At 36.8% G+C, this 19,642-nt stretch overlaps 1 pseudogene; it reads left to right on the top strand.

Moving 5' to 3' along the window:
- Window positions 1–1,591: 1,591 nt before the first annotated feature.
- On the top strand, window positions 1,592–7,362 carry LOC149830341 (protein FIZZY-RELATED 3-like; annotated as a pseudogene).
- The last annotated feature ends 12,280 nt before the right edge of the window (window positions 7,363–19,642 follow it).

Here is a 19,642-nt window from a genome sequence, read left to right as displayed (position 1 = left end):
GGAAATCAAAACCACCGCTTCAAAAACAAAAAGAAAATGGTGCTCTTAACAGAAACCAGTAATGATTCCAAATCAAGAGGATAATCACACTTCAATGACTTTACATAAGACAACATTTAGTTTTTTGAAGGCGATCATGAAAAAGTTGACAGCTAAAATCACCTTGTTGTGACACTACAAGAAAAACCCTGATTAGCGACAGATATTTGCGATGGATTTTTTCCATCGCAAATTAGCGATGAACTTAGTGAGAGAAACCTATCTGTCACCAATCTTCATAATATTCACAAAATTAGCGGCAGAAAAGCTTCCGTCGCCAATCCATCACTCATTAGCGACAAAAAAATTTTGCCGCAACATTTATAGCATATTAGCGATAGAATATTTCTCTCGCTGATTCCATCGCTAATTTTCAATTAAAGCTACCAAATTAGGGCACATTTTTTCCCGCCCTCTCTCTCTCTCTCTCGTTATGCTTAGGGCGCTTCGCCTCCCTCTTCCCCCAGGTCAACTCCGTCGTCGTCCGCATCATCTCCGGCGATGATGACCCCTTCTCGCTCGTGGAGGAGGAAGGCAAAGCCCTAAGCAAGAAGGCCGCGAGGAAGGAAGCTGCCGTCGACCGTAGCTGCCGCCGCAACTGTCGAGGAGACCAATCCCCTTGCTGAGAAATATGGCGATGTGTCGTTGGAGGAGCTCCAGTCGAAGGCAATCGACAACCGGAGTTGGATAAAGATCGAGTCGTTGACGGTGGAGTTCGAGGGCTCAGAGGTGTGGATTTTGGTGCCGATGGTTCATTCTGAGGAATTGCAGAAGAGGTAGAGAGAGAGGGACAAATGGGTTTGTGCTTATTAATTTCTTTTTTTGTTGGGGGGTTTTTGTCACTCGTTAACATATCACTTTTTTGTTGGGGTTTTTTGTTGGCCTAAAATGCATTCATTCTCAAATCCTGTGCTGAAATTGATAATGCTTGGCTTGTACAAAAGTTTAAGAAATAAAAGTAAAAAAAAAACACTGCTGATTTCCTAAACCTTATTGCACTTTCAATTTATTGACAAGATTTTTTTCATGATTTGCTCAATCATTTTATATATTTTAATCTTGTTAGAGCTTACGGTCGTCGGCATTATCACAATGACACTCTTTCTACGTACTGAGATGCACTGAAACACTGTGAATGATGGAGTAATTTATTTGGGTGCTCTGTTTTTTGGGCTAGTCTTACTTATGTTCAATGGCTTTGTTGAGCTTTCTATGACAATTGCAAGACTGCCTGTTTTTTATAGCATTTCTATCCAGCATGGGCATATTCACTCTCTGTATGGATTGCTAACGTCCCTGTATAAATTGTTGAGGCTGCTGTATGGGTGTTTTTGACTTACTATGTGGTGGGTTTTGATCCAAATGCTGGCAGGTGAGGCATTAAATTCACTTTGAAGATTATTTCTATCTCTGATTAAATCATGGCCTCTTTCACATTTTCTGCCTAATCAAGAGAATATTGTATGAACAAGAAATAATAATCTATTGCTTCCCTTAGTTGGAATCTAATGCAATTCAAATACAAAATGTTCTCCCATGCTCTAACTACAGGATGTTCAGGCAATATCTCCTGCTTCTAGCAATTAACCAAACGACATCTGGTCTTTTCCGTTTAATTGATTCCTTGGGCTGTGACCTGATTATTTCAAATACATTTGGATCCTTCACAATGCTTGAGATTGTCATTCTTGGTGGTTTCATACTCTCCAAAGGTAAGGCTACCATATGGTTGTTCTCTTTCTTTCCTTTTCTTATAGATGCATCCTTCTTTATTAAGATGTAAGCATTTTCTTAAAAATTATAGTTATTTAGTGAATCGTATTCATTTGCAACAGATGATATTAAGAAATGGTGGATCTGGGGCTACTGGATTTCACCACTTATGTATGGGCAGAATGCCATTTTTGTGAATGAATTCCTTGGGAATAGTTGGCGATGAGTAAGTCATTGAGGGTGGATTATATTTATGTTTTCTGTTACTATAATTTACATCAGGCCTTTTTTCGGTCATCTGTTCATTTTCTTGCATGTCGCTTAGTTTTTATTGTTGCATTTTCCATGTGCAATTTTAATCTTCTCCGTTCACCATGAAGATTTTAACATGCCAAAGCCCTATGTACAATCACATAATTTTGTGCAATTTAGATAGTGATTACCAATTGCATGTGCTTTAACAAATATGGGATGGAACTCGCTGCAAAAGAGTTCGAAGCATGGATGGTCATCAAACAAGAACATGAGTGCTAGCATGGAGCTCATGCATACTATCTTCTGGAAATAGAGACAGACACATCCTTCAACATGATATTCGTGTCCCTAATGACTTTGTTAGCAAACTTGTTGGTCAAAAATATGACGTGTACTGCTTTTGCTAATGCCATTTTGATTATCTCCCATACTATATGTGCTTGTGTGTTTGTTCATGATGGGCATATTAACATTTATCTTCTACTTTTCCTGCTATAATGATAGGTATGTGGATTAAAATGGTCCCATGACGACAGAGAACTAGCATCAGGTGGAAATGACAATCAGGTCTACAATATGCTAAGATAGTAATTAATTTGATGCAGAGAACATATTTCTATGCTTTAAAAATTGATCATTGCTTACAACTGGATGATTTTTTTGGAACCAGCTCTTGATATGGAATCAACATTCACAGCAGCCTCTACTGAAGCTTACAGAGCACACTGCTGCTGTGAAGGCCATTGCTTGGTCACCTCATCAAAGTGGCCTTCTTGCATCAGGTGGTGGAACTGCTGACCGATGCATTCTCTTTTGGAACACTGCAAACAACAATCAAATAAATTTCATAGACACGGGAAGTCAGGTAAAAATTTTGTTACAGTTAAAGATTGAAGTTTTTTTCTATTTTTCTAAAGTTTGTTATTTATTCTCTTTGTTGTTTTTAAAGATTGAAGTTTTTTTCTTTCTCTAGTAATGTCTATTCTTTATTTTCTTGATTGTTGATTAACCTCATAATAATGCTGCTACAGGTTTGCAATCTTGTGTGGAGTAAAAATGTAAATGAAATAGTAAGCACTCATGGATATTCCCAGAACCAGATTATGGTGTGGAAGTATCTTAACATGCAAAAGGTACTTCTCTTTTTCCTCTTCTTAATCTTCCCTGCATTTAGCCATGCACAAAGCTTAGTCAGGCCCAACATTTTGTTATAAAGTTTAATCAAATGGATGACATTATGTTCATCTATGATCTTCTTACTGAATTGTTTTTATTAATTCAAACGTAATTTGAAAGAGTTCTCTTTTCTAGTCGAACTGAGTAGTCCAAGACTGACCAGTATGACTATGATGAGCTGAGTGTTGGTTGTGCTTGAACAAAGATTGGATAATGATAAGATTTCTAGAAAGTAGTTTGAGTCCACAAGATCACATCAGCCTAATGTATCTTATACATCCAATTTGTCAAGATTTTAGCATTTTCCATGTGCAATTTTTTAATATGGAAAACTGTTGCAATGGAACATACTGTCACATAATTTTGTATATAATGCAACAATTCTTATGGTAGTTATATTCATATCAGCTCTTCACTTGGTCAGCAAATGTGATAGTTTGAATTTGAGCCCGAAAAAAAATATGAAATCCTTGCTAATAAAAATTTAACAATGTTTTGTGTGATCTTTTACCTTTTAATAAATTGTTTATGGGAAAGAGTTTAGCTCCACAGTGTTTAATATGGAAAAGGCGTATGAGGCGCACACCTCGGGGCCCTTTTTTTTATTTTTTTTTAAAATTTTGTGACGGATTAGTGACGAATTATATTCCATCGCAAATTCATCGCTAACTTGCCGACCAAAAGTTAGCGACGGAATTTATTCGGATATACTCCGTCGCTACGACATCGCTAATTAGCGATAGATAAATGCCATCAAAATTTAGCGACTAAGATTATGCGACAGACGCTATCCATCGCGAATCCATTGCTAAGCACGTTAGCGACGGATAGCATCCGTCGCTAATTGGCATTTTTCTTATAGTGTGACTATACGAAAAAAATCCTCATACGATTTCTCATTCATTTATTTTAAAGAAATTGAATCATAAGAAAAACAACATCAAGCATTAAGAGATTAGAATCTCTATTTTTTTTTGTTTTCTCCTTTGATCATGTATCCATCACTAGAAAACCCCATTGAAATACAGAGAGAGAGAGAGAGAGAGAGAGAGAGAGAGAGAGAGATTTGTAATGTGTTACCTCTGAGGGTGAATAGAGTGGTGTGGATGGAGGAAGAGGGAAAGGAAGATGATGCCATCTCCTGGTCAAGGGATGCCGCAAAGGGCAAGGATGAGCTCGGGGCTCTATGATCACCTGTGCTCGATGCTAGCGATCACCTGGGCTCGATGATCCCTGACTGTGGGTTCGATGCCTTGAGCTGTGATGGCATCAATGAAGGCAATGACGAGGAGGATTTGGAGAGAAGAAAGGAGGGGGGAGGAGGAAAGAGAGAGATCGTGCCCTAAATGGGCTTTTTTATATCGCGAATTAGCGATGGAAAAATTCTGTCGCAACATCCGTCGCTAACTTGCGACAAATTAGTGGAAAAAACTTTTCGTCGCTAATCTGTGCCTAATTTGCGACAAATTTTGAGATGAGATTTTTTCGTCACTAAGTAGCGATGGATTTTACGACAGAATTTTTTCGTCACTAATTCCATTGCTACTTTTAATTTTGGCGACAACTAGTTTTCTCTAGCTAATTCGGCGTAAATTTGTGACGGATTATTTCTGTCACAAATTTTTGTCGCTAATGAGGTTTTTCTTGTAGTGGAAATATATATCTTACTCATGCACCCATATTACTTGCTACATATTTATTTATGATTTTTCTAATATTTTTACAACATATTATTTATAATAATTTTAAATATTTTACAAGATTTTTTGATAAAAACAAAAAATAATAATAAAAATCTTTCAAAATACTTTATCGTTGAGAAATTACATGTGGTGCATCAGGCCCATTGATTATCTATTACCATTTCTTTTCCAGGTAATTTCCAAATACCAACGAAACATGTAACCACAACCATCCACTGAGAAAACTAAGAGAGAGAGAGATAGAACTTGATAACATTCTTTCTTAAATTCAATAGCATTATAAACCTTTAAGTACACAACAATACAAACACTTTACAAACAAATAACACAAGAAACACTAAACCAGTTTCTAAAAGGAGTTGCAACCAGTTGCCAAAGATAGTGACACGCAGTGCCTTACACCACAACTCCAACCACCTTTTTTTCATCTCATGATAAGCACAATCGTCTAGCCGTTCAATATGAAAACTTTACATAAATAGAGATGAAACCATGTCTTAACACTCTCCCTCAAACTAGTGAGTATAAATCTGATACTCCCAGTTTGGTTAATAGATAGTGAAACACATTCTTGCCCAATGCCTTAGTGAATAAGTCTCTTAGCGGATCTTTAGTATGCACATAGCGTGTTTTAATCAAGCCTTGAGATACTTATGCACAATATGGCAATCCAAATCTATATGTTTGGTACACTCATGATATACAAGATTAGCTGCAATGTGCATGGCAACTTGATTGTCACAGAATAAATCCACAGGAGTAGACTAATGCACATGAAGATCATGAAGAAGAGTCTTAAGCCAAACTATTTCACATACCACATTTGCCATAGCTCGATATTCTGATTCTGTTGAAGATCTCGAAACAACACTCTGTCTCTTAGTTTTCCAAGATATGAGAGATGACCCCAAGAACATATAATAACCAGTAATAGACCTTCTTGATTCAGGGCAAGCTACCCAATCTGAATCACAATACCCATGTAAAGTAAGTGAAGAGTTAAAATAAAGCATAATACCTTGACCAGAGTTAAGCTTGATGTATCTTAAGACACAAAGAGCAGCTGCCATATATGGTAAGCGAGGGGCCTGCATGAACTTGCTAAGAATGTGAACAGAGTAGACAATATCGGGTTTGGTGATAGTTAAATATATCAATCTCCCAACCAAACAATGATACACACTTGGATCTTTGATAAGGTCTCCTGTCTCTGATGCTAGACCATGTCTTTGCTCTATAGGAAAGTTGACGGGCTTAGATCCCATAAGACTCATTTCATCCAAAATTTCAAGAGTATATTTCCTCTATGACAAAGTGATTCCAGCTTTGGATCGACTCTCCTTTATACCCAAGAATTTCAACTTTCCCAAATCTTTCATATGAAAGTTTTGATTTAGAAAATCTTTGACTTGTGATACAACAATAGGACTATTTCCAGTAAGTATAAGGTCATCCATATAAATCAAAACTGCAACATAAACATCCTCTGTATTAAGGGTAAAGAGAGAGTAATCTGTCATAGATTGAATAAACCCATATTTTTCTAACGCACAAAAAAATTTAGAAAACCAAATTCGAGTTACTTGTTTCAACCCATATAAGGATTTACAAGTGACTCTCCCTGAACTTCATAACCCGGTGGCATACTCATATATACCTCCTCATGGAGATCTCCGTGAAGAAAAGCATTGTGAACATCCATCTGACACAATCCAATTCTTTGCACTGACAACTGCAAGTAAACATTGAACTGAAACTAGTTTGGCGTCAAGAGCAAATGTTTCATTGTAATCAATCCCTTCCTGTTGAGAATATCTTTTTGCAACTAAATGAGCCGTATACCTTTCTACTGAACCATCATACTTGTACTTAATTTTATAAACCCACTTGCATCCTATAGGCTTAACTCCTTTCGGTAAGGTAGTAACAATCCAAGTGTTATTTTTCTTTAGAGCACACATTTTTGAGTCCATTGCTTCCCTTCATTTATCATCTCTAACAACTTATGAAAAGGTAGTGGGTTCAATATTGGCAGAGATAGATAGAAGATAAGCACGATGGCCTTTAGAGAACTTATAAAAAAAGACTGAATTTGAATTTAGAAATCGTGTATCAGTTACCTTACCTTGCATCACATAGAGATTTGGACTAGGTTAAGCCGAGAGAGAGCAATAGTACTCCTTTAGCCATATTGATGGTTTGGGAGTTCTAGTGGATCGATGAACTGGAATTTGAGATGGTTCAATGGGTGGAAATAATTCAATTTGGTTCGATTCAATAGAATGTTTAATCGGGTCTGGATCCAAAGTGGGCTCATGAGATGTGGGTTCAATTGAAGGCTGATTTGGGGATTAAGTTACTTAAGGTAGGTTGGTTTCTTGATTTTGTGAAACAGGATTTAAATGGGATTGGTGTTCAAGCCCGGATAACGGAGGAGGGTTGCGGTAGGCCAGTGACAGCCAACGTAAAAACTTAGACACACCCTATGAATATGAACCAATATGCGAATTTCGTTGGGGTGTTCCCTACTAAGCGACACTCTGTACTCTATAGGCCCGGAGGCAGTGATGAGTGGGCAAGGGTAGCTAGGACATTGCCCAGAAGCGATGCATCAAACCGGCGCCCGGGGGTGGGGTCAAATAGGCAAGGGTTCCCGCACTTTGTTGGATGGGTAAGGGTAAAAAAGATAGTTCAAGACCATACAATTAGGTTAGCCACTTGGAACATAGGGTCTTTAACTGGTAAGTTGGTAGAGTTAGTAGATGTTATGTGTAGGAGAAAGATTGATATTTTATGTTTACAAGAGACCAAATGGGTAGGTGAGAAAGCAAAAGTGATACAACATTGGGGATATAAGATTTGGTATTCAGGAATACATAAGAATATGAATGGAGTTGGGATTGTTATTAGTCGTGAGTTTATAGATAATGTATTGAGGTCTATAGGAAGGGAGATAGGATTATACTTATTAGATTAGTAGTAGGTACGGATATTATTAATTTTATTAGTGCTTATGCACCTCAAGTCGGTTTAGACGATTCCACTAAGCATCAATTTTGGGAAGATTTAGACAGAGTAGTACAAGGGATATCTCATGGAGAAAAGATTTTCATTGGTGGAGACCTTAATGGATATGTAGGCATTAGTAGGGATGGATTTGAGAGTATCCATGGATGCTATGGTATAGGAGAAATAAATGAAAGTTGAGGGAGTCTCACCTAGTAACATTTAAAAGTGGGGTTAATAAGAGTCAGATAGATTTTTTCCTACTCAGAAAGAGAGATAGGGGTTGTTGCATCGATTGCAAGGTTATACCGAGCGAAAGTTTAGCTACACAACATAGAGTCTTAATTTTAGATCTTAAAATTAGAAAATGCCACAAAATGGATAGACATAGGATAGATCCTAGAATTAAGTGGTGGGCACTGAAAGGAGCTAAACAAGGAATGTTTGTAGAACAGGTAGCTAAAGAAGCTAATTGGTGTCTCGAGGAGGATGCAGAATCAATATGGAATAAGATAGCGGGTTGCATGCGAAAGGTGGCGAAGGAGGTTTTGGGTGAGTCTAAAGGCGGTGCACCGCTAGGTAAGGATACATCGTGGTGGAACAAAGATTTCAAATTAGCTATTAAGGTTAAAAGAGAGTGTTATAGAAATCTAAGTAAGAGTCGTGATAATGAGAATTTGGAGAAGTATATGATAGCAAAGAAGGAAGCTAAAAAAGTAGTTCGAAACACGAGGGATAAGGTATATAAGGAGGTCTATGACAAGTTGGATACCAAGGAGGGAAAAAAGGATATTTATAGGCTTGCAAAGAGGAGAGATATGAAATCGAGGGATCTGGGTATAGTTAGATGTATCAAAGATGAAACACAAAGGGTTTTAGTTAAAGATGAGGAGATTAAGGAGAGATGGAAAGATTATTTTGATAAGCTATTTAATGGAAGGCATGCCCAGGATCTTGGAGACTTCTTCATTCCTTTTCATGAGATGAATCGTGACTTCATGCACAAGATTCAAAAGAAAGAAATTGCAGAGGCTTTGAAGAAAATGCAATCGAGAAAGGCAGTTGGCCCAGATGGTATACCTATCGAGGCTTGGAATTGTTTGGGTGAGAAAGGTTTAGTATGGTTGGCAAATCTTTTTAACAAGATTTGGCGGACAAATAAGATGCCTAATGAGTGAAGGAAGAGTACTTTAGTGCCTCTCTATAAGAATAAGGGTGATATACAAGATTGCACAAACTATCGTGGTATAAAACTCATGAGTCATACTATGAAACTTTGGGAGAGGGTGATTGAGTATAGGTTGAGGAAGGTTGCCATGATATCGGAGAATCAATTTGGTTTTATGCCTGGAAGATCAACTATGGAAGCTATACATCTTCTTAGACAACTTATTGAGAGATATAGAGAGGGAAACAAAGATTTGCATATGGTTTTTATTGATTTGGAGAAGGCATACGATAAAGTACCTAGGGATGTTCTCTGGTGGACAATGATGAAGAAAAATATCTCTCTCAAGTACATTAATATAATTAAAGATATGTACGAAGGAGTAGTAACCAATGTCCGCACTTGTGGAGGGGTGACAAACAATTTTCCTATAACGGTTGGGTTATATCAAGGATCTGCATCAAGCCCTTTCCTTTTTGCTATAGTGATAGATGAACTTACGAGATCAATTCAAGAAAATGTGCCGTGGTGTATATTGTTTGTTGATGATATTGTTTTGATTGATGAGTCTAGAGCTGGGGTTAATGCTAAGTTAGAATTATGAAGTCAGACTTTGGAAGCAAGAGGTTTTACGTTGAGTAAGAGTAAGACAGAATATATAGAATGTCGGTTTAGTAAGCAACGAAGTAGTGATGAGAGTGTAGTGAAGCTTGGTGAGCAAGAAATAGCGGTGGATGACTGTTTCAAATATTTGGGATCTATCATTCAAAAGAATGGAGAAATTGATGGAGATGTAAATCATAGGATTAAGGTTGGGTGGATGAAATGAAAAAGTGCAACTGGAGTGTTGTGCGATCGTAGAATGTCTTTGCGGTTGAAGGAAAAGTTTTATAGGACGACAATTAGACCCGCTTTACTATATGGTATGGAATGTTGGACTGCCAAGAGACATCATATTCAAAAAATGAGTGTAACTGAGATGTGTATGCTTCGATGGATGTGTAGAAAGACACTAAAAGATAAGATTCGGAATGAGGAAATACGTAAGAAGGTAGGCGTTGCATCCATTGAAAATAAGATGAGTGAGAATCGTTTACGATGGTTTGGGCATATTCGGCGAAGGATGGAGAAATGGGAAAAAATATTAGCTAAAAGAGGTCGGGGTAGGCCTAAGAAGACTTGGATGAAGATGATAAGAAAGGATATGAATGCTTTGAACCTCACCGAGGACATGACATTGGATAGAAATGATTGGAGGAGAAGGATTCATGTGGAGGACCCAAAATGATTTTCTTTTTGGTTCATATCGCCGGCCCCAATTGCTTGGGATGAAGGCGTTGTTGTTGTTGTGGTGTTCAATATCATCTAATTGTGGCATAGGTAGAGCTGGTCCTTGTTCTTTTGCAAGTATGTCTTTGAACAAAACTTTATTGTCATGGAATATCATATTTCTACTAATGATGATGTTGTCGGTATCTAAATCATAGACCCTATATGCTTTTTTACCATATGGATAGCCTAAAAACACACATTGTTTTAATCTAGAGTCAAATTTAGATTTATGTTCCACAACAGTGGCATAACAGAGGCACCCAAACACCTTCAAATGATAAAAAAAAAAGGTTTTTTATTAAGAAGTCTTTTAAAAGGAGTCTTGTTTTGAAGTTTTGGTGAAGGTAGCCTGTTTATAATATAAGCTGCAGTTAAAACACTCTCTCCTCAAAACCTAAGAGGAAGGTTAGCATGAAAGAGAATAGCATGAGCTACTTCCAACAAATGTCTGTGTTTACGCTCAACTATCCCATTCTGTTGGGGAGTAGCTACACAACTATGTTGGTGAATAACTCTCAACTCATCTAAAAATTTATTCATTTCATGAGAGAAAAACTCAGATCCGTTGTCAGATCTAATAATTTTGATATTAGTATCAAATTGATTTTTAACCATAAAGAAGAAATTCTTGGTAAAATCTTTTGTTTCATGCTTATGCCTCATGAAAAAAATCCACGTTCTTCTTTAATAATCATCAACAATGTTAAGAAAATAGTGAGCCCTAGTTAAAGACTATTGTGAGTATGGTCCCCATATATCATAATGTATTTACTCAAAGGGAAATTTAATTGAAATTTCACTTAAACCAATGGTAAGACGGGTTTGTTTGGCTTTATGACATACATCACATCGACATTCATCATCATCAATATTCATGTGTAAACCATATTTATTCAAAAGTTTCATACAAGAAATTGAAGCATTACCTAATCTACTATGCCATAAATCAAAAGTCGATCTTGCGGCAAAAAACATGGGTTGAGTAGCATGAGTGATGAGGTAGTACAACCCCTTTCTCTTTTCACCTACTCCAATCCTCGTCTGCGATGTAAGGTCTTGTAAGACACAATAATTAGGATAGAATGTTATTGAGCAATTTAAGGACTTGGTTATATAACTGACTGAGAGAAGATTCAATTCAAATTGGGGAACACACAAAACATTATCAAGTTGGAGATAAGGATTTAGATGAATAGATCCTACATGAGACACTTGAATACGGTTTCCGTTTGGTAAACAAACTGGTAAAGATTTGGCATTAGTATCAATTTGGCTAAAGTTTTGCAAGGTGGGGGTCATATGTTGGCTTGCTTCTGAGTCAATGATCAGAGTAATTTCCAATGACTTTTGATGATTGAAAGAATATACACCTGCAAAGTTTGCACTTGATTGACTAGATCTGACAAGGGAGAGAAGCTGATGATACTCCTCCATGGTGAACGCAGGTGAGACCTCACCTGGATCATTACCTTTTACCTTTGAAGTCTCAGCCTTTGACATAAATGCAGTTACAGTGGCTGCTGATTCCTCCTTTTAATTTTTTTTAAGGTTTGAATAGTCTTTGTCCAGAAGGATATTCCATTAGTTCGTAGCATTTCTCTTTCACATGTCTTGCCATATGGCAATGTGTGCATGTAGGACATTCTCCTCGATTATTGTGACTTAACTTCTCTCGTTGAAATCTATTTTCGCCTTGAGTTGAGTTAAGGGTAGCAAAAGTAGACCTCTCGGCATTAGGGTTTGTAATCCGTACTTCACGTTGCTTTTCTTCCTGCAAAACCAAAGCATACACTTTCTCAATACTAGGAAGAGGATCTATAAGAAGAATTTGGCCCCGTATAGCATGATATAAATCATTAAGTCTCATTAGGAACTGCATAATTCTTTCTCTCTCAACTCAATCAACAAAAATCTTTATAGCTCAACAACTATATGTAGGAATTGGAGCATAAGTAGATAGCTCATCCCATAACGTCTTCATTTTAGTAAAATAATTGTTGATGGAAGAAGTTTCTTCCATCAAATGACAAATAGCATGTTGGATTTGAAAAACACGCGGAGCCAAACTTTGGGAGTAGCGTTCTTCTAAGTCTTTCCAAACAACACACATAAATGTAGAGTAAATCACACTATTACTAATATCACTATTCATTGAGTTCATAATCTAGAAAAGAACCATATCATTACAATGTACCCATTGATCATGATTAGTTGCATTCTTTTCAGGTTGAGGGAGACTTTCATTTATGAACCCAAGCTTGTTTTTTGCACGTAGAGCCATAGTCATGGCTCTACTCTATGTGGAATAATTATCTCCATTTAAGAGTTGGGAAACAAGCACCACACCTGGATTGTCTGAATGATGAAAGAATAGAGGATTTGAACAATCATTCTCTAACTTGGTTGATTCAGACGCCCCCTTTGAGTTGTCTTTCTTGACCATGATGAGGTTAATCGACAAACAAAATATCCCACAGATGTGCAGATGGCTTAATTACAATGATTCATCAAAGGATAGCTTTCAAAAGGGTTTGTAGTGACTGTCGATGGTGCAGGACAAAAGGCACAAAGCTTGCAGTGACTTCGAACAAAGCAGATGATGGTCTCTCACATGTGTCAAAACAAGGCAGCAATGACATGAGCAGAGGGTGAAGAGCAGATGCTCTTCGATGGAGTAGTGAGGATCGCTCATGAGCAGAGGGTGAAGAGCAACAATGTCATCTTCTGCATGATAAAAATATCCTCACAAGCATCAAGGAGATCTTCGACATAATGAAGGATCTGGGCTAATTTCCTGGCCCAAAGAGATCAAATAAAACTTCATGAGAAAAAAAGATGGTCTCAGGTAACCTACTTTGATACCATAAGAAAACCGAGCGAGAGAGAAAGAGAGAGATATAACTTGATAATGTTCTTTCTTAAATTCAATAGCATGACAAACCTTTAAATATACAACAATACAAACACTTTACAAACAAATAACACAATAAGAAGGACTAAACCCGTTTCTAAAAGGGGCTACAACCAGTTGCCAAATATAGTGACACACGGTGCCTTACACCACAACTCCAACCACATTCTATTCATCTCATGATAAGCACAATCGTTCAGTCCTTCAATATGAAAACTTTACATGAATAGAGATGATACCATATCTCAACATCCACCTCACTAAATCCTTCACACATTCAACTTACCATATTCTCTCCTATGTTTTTTCTTCTTGGCTAGACAAAGAGGAACCTCCACCATTGACCATTAGTGATGGTAAACGAGCCAAATGAACCAAACAAACCAAACAAACCAAACAGAGGGTGTTCAAGCTTGGCTCATTTCTCATATCAAGTTGAGCCAACCTTGAGCTCATGAAAAGCCCATGCTAAATCAGCCAAGCATTATGGAAAATGACCATAGTTTACAATAAAAATGACGTGTTTTAAAGAATGCTTCACAATTTACCAAATATGCTAAATAGACAATTCTGCAGGTTTTCAATTTTTTTAGGACCTTTTTAACCTTCTCGTGTGCTAACCTCATGAATTTTACAACCCCCATGTGATTTTTTTTTTAAATATATAGAAAAAACCTTTGTTCTCAGGTCTATATCTCAGTCATCCAACATTAAAAACTTATACTTTTATAGCCATTGGAAAGCTGAAACACAAATCTCAAACTTTTCTGTTTTGAGTCAGAACCAAAAACCCCTCCAGGGTTCTCATTTCTGAGATCTAAAACCACAATAGAAAACTGTTCTCTTGACTGTTACAACCGAACAATCAATGTTTTAAAAGGCATTTCTTTTCAATCATTCATCAGATTGATGCGATCTTGGTGGCATTAGAAAATCAACCATTCCAGAAGGTGTTTCTTTCTCTGAATTCTTGGCACAAGTGTCCAAAAAATAACATATAATCACTGAGTTAGGCATAGCTGCACCTATTCATGTCCTATTATAGGAACATTCTCAGGGTTGTATCTTAGTGCTCGTTCATCATTTTCCAGTGAATAAATATCGTTATAAAGATATTTTCGTCTAAAATCTTTTTTTTTTGTGTTTTTTCGAATTCCTTTATTTTCTAAGTAAAAAATCAACAATAAGATGAAGTACCACCAATGAAGTATTGTCGATTTGTGTTTCACCAAAAATAGTCATCGAAAACAAAATGTCATAATTAATGCAACAATAATTTTGCATATTGAAAATAAATTTTGTATCACTTTATGTGAAACTTGGTGAATTTTGCAAATATTTTAGGAATTCTACTAACTTTTTAGGAATTTCGCAACCATCAACGTGAAACCCTTAACAAACTTCACAAGCAATGTCACGATTTGTATACTATAGATGCAAAAATCATGACAAACTTCACAAGCAGTGTAACGAGGGGTTGCAAAATTCTTTTTCTTGAGAAATTTCTTATTTGCCTCCACCATTCATAGAAGATTTGCTGAAAAAAATCATTAGAGAGGGGCCAAAATTTAGAGTTTGTGAAAATAGGCCATCCGGATGCAAAAAAGCGGCTGAGAAATGAAATGTCATTTTAAAAAAAATAAAGTCATTCATACATTGCATTCATTCCATTTTTTTACAAAATAAAATCGCTCGTACATTGCATTTATTCCATTCTTTTACAAAATAAAATCGCTCGTACATTGCATTTATTCCATTCTTTTACAAAATAAAGTCGCTTATACATTGAATTGATTGTATTCTTTTATAAAATAAAGTCACTCATACATTGCATTCATTCCATTCTTTTACAAAATGAAGTCGCTTATACATTTCATGGGGAGAAAACATCATCATCATCTAACACATCTTAGGGGCTTTCATAGTTCATTAGAGTGGAGGCCCCCATCAATTCTATATCATCATCCTTTATATTCTTTATGATGAGAACAAATTTTCAGCTGATCAACTTTTATAGTCACGAACAACTCACATACTTTTGGTTTCCTATTCCACCTATACCATAAGATCTCACCGTCAATGTTTTTATAAAAAAAAACTCACCGTTGACAAAGTACCATCGATCTTTTCACCATCGATGCTTTTATTGAAAAAACTCACTGTCAATGAAGTGTTGTCAATATTCTCACTACTGATGCTTTTATAAAAAAAAATCACCGTCGATGAAGTGTTGCTCATGATTTCGGGGTTTAACACCGCCGGTGAACCGTTCTCGATGAGCCACCGATGATGAAGGATTTTCACAAAGTCGGAATGTCATCGAAAGGAATGGGAACCACTGGTTGGGGACCAAAAGAATCATAGGACTGCAAAAATAGGACATATACATGCAAATAAGGGTTTGAAAAATGAAGCGTCATTTATATAGATAGAAATTTCGCAAGAAAATTTTTTTACAACACCATTGTGATACTCCTTGAGTATTTCACAACATAGGAATTTCACAAGTTTTTAGTAATTTCACAATACTTCATGTGATACTCCTTGAGAATATCGCAAGGTAAAAGATTTTCACAATAATTTTTTTGAATATCATAATATTAGTTGCGATTTTGTTGACGAGTTTTGCAAGTCCATCAACTTTTAGCATCGTGACCTGCAAAAATAAAAAATTCATTGCTGCGACAAATAAAAGCATCCAGAAAAAATTAAGAACCTATGGAATTATCCATTCGGCAAATTTGGTAAATTGTGAGGCATTTCGAAAAACACATCAAATTTATCATACAATACCATCATTTTTCGATAAAATTACTAGATCCTTTGGAGCTCATCAAGACACTATTCTTTTACATCTACTTGTTTTCAAACGTTAGACATTGAAAGTTTTTACTCTCTCAAACAGGGTGGGAGCCGTGATATTCATTCAAAAAGGGGGAAATTAAAATGAAAGTTGGTTTATTTTTATTTTTTTTATGGTGAGAAACCCTCGCTGAGAACCAGGTCACTTGAGAGACCCGCCCACCCCCTTGCGAGGTAAAGAATATTGGTTTGTTATACCTTTATAAGAGAAAATGGCCTTTAAACAAAATAAACCAAATTAAAACCCTAATTCGATTATCACAAATACTACAAGAAAAATGTTAATTAGCGATGGAAATTTGTGACAGAAATAATCCGTTGCAAATTTGCGACAGATAAATTTTGTCTCAAAATTTGTCGCTAATTAGCGACGTATTAGCGACGAAAATAATCAGTCTCAAAATTCATCGCAAATTAGCGACGGATGAACGACAAAATTTAGCCATCACTAATTCTGTCACGAATTTGTGATGGATTTTACGACGGAAAAATTCTATCTCAAAATCCATCGCTAATTAACGACATAATTTTTCTGTCGCTAATCCGTCGCTAATTTGTAGTTGGTTGCCATGGTGGCAATCCATGTGCGGCAGTGTTCTACCAATCATAGCACAAAGTGTCGTGCACCTCAAACCTATATAAGTACATCACCATCTCCTGGTTTCCCATCGTCGGTGTCCCAATCACATAAGGCCAACCCCGTCTTCCTCTCCTCCGGCCAGACCTACTAGCGCCTACGCCTGGTTGTACTCTAGCCAGACCCGCTACTGCTCTCTCGGCAATCTCATGACTCTGCGAGTTTCGGTATCGGGCACGATCGCAACCCCTCACCCTCGCTGACGATGACAATGAGGCTGAGAACACCCGCCGATAGGAGCTCTCGCTAGTCTTGACCGAGCTCCCTCCACCACCACTCGATCGTTTTTGCCTGCTTCGCTGATGCCTCGCAGGCCTCAGTGCACCTGCGTCGCACCTTTGCGGCTGCCCATCACTTCCCTTGTTACTGCAGATCGACGAGCAGCTCCCCGACGGGCACTTGTCCATCGATTCCAGGAAGACCACCGAGTTGGAGAGGTCCATTGATGATGATCCGTCTTCATCTCTCGGCTCTGCTTGTTCCCTGAGGTCATCGATGACCCATTTCAGATCGTTGGTGTCTCTGGGATCTCGTGGCAGATAGGCCAATTGCTCGATCCGTGAGGTGAGAGATCGATGCGAGCAGATCTAGAGGCAGCAGCAACATGGGCGGATTCAGAGGTTGCAACCCGGGCTGAGACCAAAAACCCTAAACGGAGAAAGAAAAGAGCAAGGAATTTTTTTAAAATTTTATTTTTTGTTAATTTTGTGATAAATTAGCGACAGATATTATCTATCGCTAATATTCGTCGCCAATTTAGCGACGGATTATGGACGAATATTTATCTGTCGCAAAACCAAATTTAACGACAAACTCATGATGTATCATGTTCGTCGATTATCCTCGTAAATTAGCGACAAATCAATTTTGTTGCTAATTAGCGACCAGGAATTTGCTATGGAATCCATTCGATGCTAATCGGTCGTAAATTTGTTTAACGATAAATTTATGATGGATTAGTGTTAGATAGAGTCCATCGCTAATTAACATTTTTCTTGTAGTGATCACTTATCCATATCCAAATAGAGGTTGGTTCATTGAGGTCAATAAAGGAAAGCACCAATTCCATTATTTGAAACAGATACTTATCCACAGAGGAAGCGAATATAGTGGTTGGTTCCTTGATGTCAATTATCGTGTCCATTCTTTGTTTTTTCCCCTCCCTAAGCAAGCTGGTATATGGAACCCATTGATTCCCTGTCAATATCATATAAGAAAAGATCTATCTCAAAAGATATCATATAAAAAAATCCAATTTAACAAACAACCCAAAGCAACACAATAAATGGAAAAATGTACTTAAAAAATGTGTAGGAAAAATTACCACCAGCTATCATCAAAACCTGTCACAGGGACACGCTATTTTGGAAGCAAGCTACTTTACTGGTGACACAAGTGGACATGTAGTTTTAGACACAGATTTTTACCGTTATTATTTTATTTTTTTAATAAAATTAAAATATATAATTTAATATTATTGAAAAATTTTAAATATTAAAACACCAAAAATAATTATTTATTGATTGCAAATTAAAAAATCTGTGTCGTCATGTCCCATTTTTTTGGAAAATTCTTTGAACTTGGATGTGGAACCCACATTGTGTGTCCTTGTGTCTAGGTATCTTAGTGTAGGGATGCCAATGAACCGGATTTTATCTTATATCCAACTGAACTCAATTCCGTTTAGCTGCATTTGATAAGCCAAAACAATATCCGATTATAATGAGATGCAAAAATGATTTTAATTTTTTGTTACCGAATCTAAGAAATATTCCAATTTGACTGATATCTGAATCCGTTTACAAGCAAAAAAGTGAATCTGGTATGAGCTTGTCACCATCCAAATCTGAATTCAAATCCATTCAATGAACATCTGATTAGTGGAATACAGTATTAGACACATCATATCCAGATCCGAATCATGTACAAAACAAATTTTAACCTGCATTTAGAGAAACAACACCGATTTCCTAAATTATCCCAACTATCTCTGCAAACAAGTGCATAAGAGGACACCATTAAACCATGTTCGTCTTTTACAGTTGGAAGCTCGTTTCTTGAGACTAAGATTTTTTTTTTAACAGCCACTTTCTCATTTTTATTTTTGATATTTACACGATAAATAAAAAATAAATAGCTGCACACTTATGCATGGCAAAGTATTTGTGGGACATTATGGACTTTTCAATTTGCTTATCAAAATTAAAGTGAGGTTAAAAACTCAATATCATTAGTAGTTGAACATTATATCTTGTGACTCACTCTTTTACATTCAAGTTTGACAGCTAAGATGGACAATCACTAGTAAAAAAAATGCCATTTTTTTATGAGAAAAATGATTCTCACGCTTCAAAACCCTAAGAAACATTTCTCATTGGTGAAAACAGTAGAATCAATTTCCTGACGCGTCTCGCCAAATTGGAAAGCCTGAGAAGACTTTTTTGCATTTCTTTGGAAGACATGAATTTTGTAGGCCAAAAAGAAATTTCAATTCCATGGAATCCGAGTCAACTCCAGAAATCAAGATTCTTTGGCGTAATATCTCATAATTTGGAATTCCATGGCTTCACCGATCACGATACTCTTCAATCTCGCAATTCTTGTCAAAATTAGGGATTTTATCGAATGCCGTTTGCAATTCCAGAAACCATAACAGAATCTGATTCACACTACAATCTTTCATTTCGCCTCTGGCAATCCAAGCCACACCAGGAAAATTGCGATCCCGCGATGAATTCTTCATTTCCATCACAAATCTCGATTCTCAATTCCCAATTCCATCAACAAGAAAATAATATCAAAATTGAGGAAAAAAAAACAGCAATCACACACTCATGATA

The sequence above is a fragment of the Nuphar pumila genome, chromosome 8, assembly GCF_984573655.1.
Source record: "Nuphar pumila chromosome 8, dmNupPumi1.hap1.1, whole genome shotgun sequence".
NCBI classification, from domain to species: Eukaryota; Viridiplantae; Streptophyta; class Magnoliopsida; order Nymphaeales; family Nymphaeaceae; genus Nuphar; species Nuphar pumila.
The sequence above is the reverse complement of the archived record's forward strand: the minus strand, read 5'-3'. Positions and strand labels throughout refer to the sequence as shown.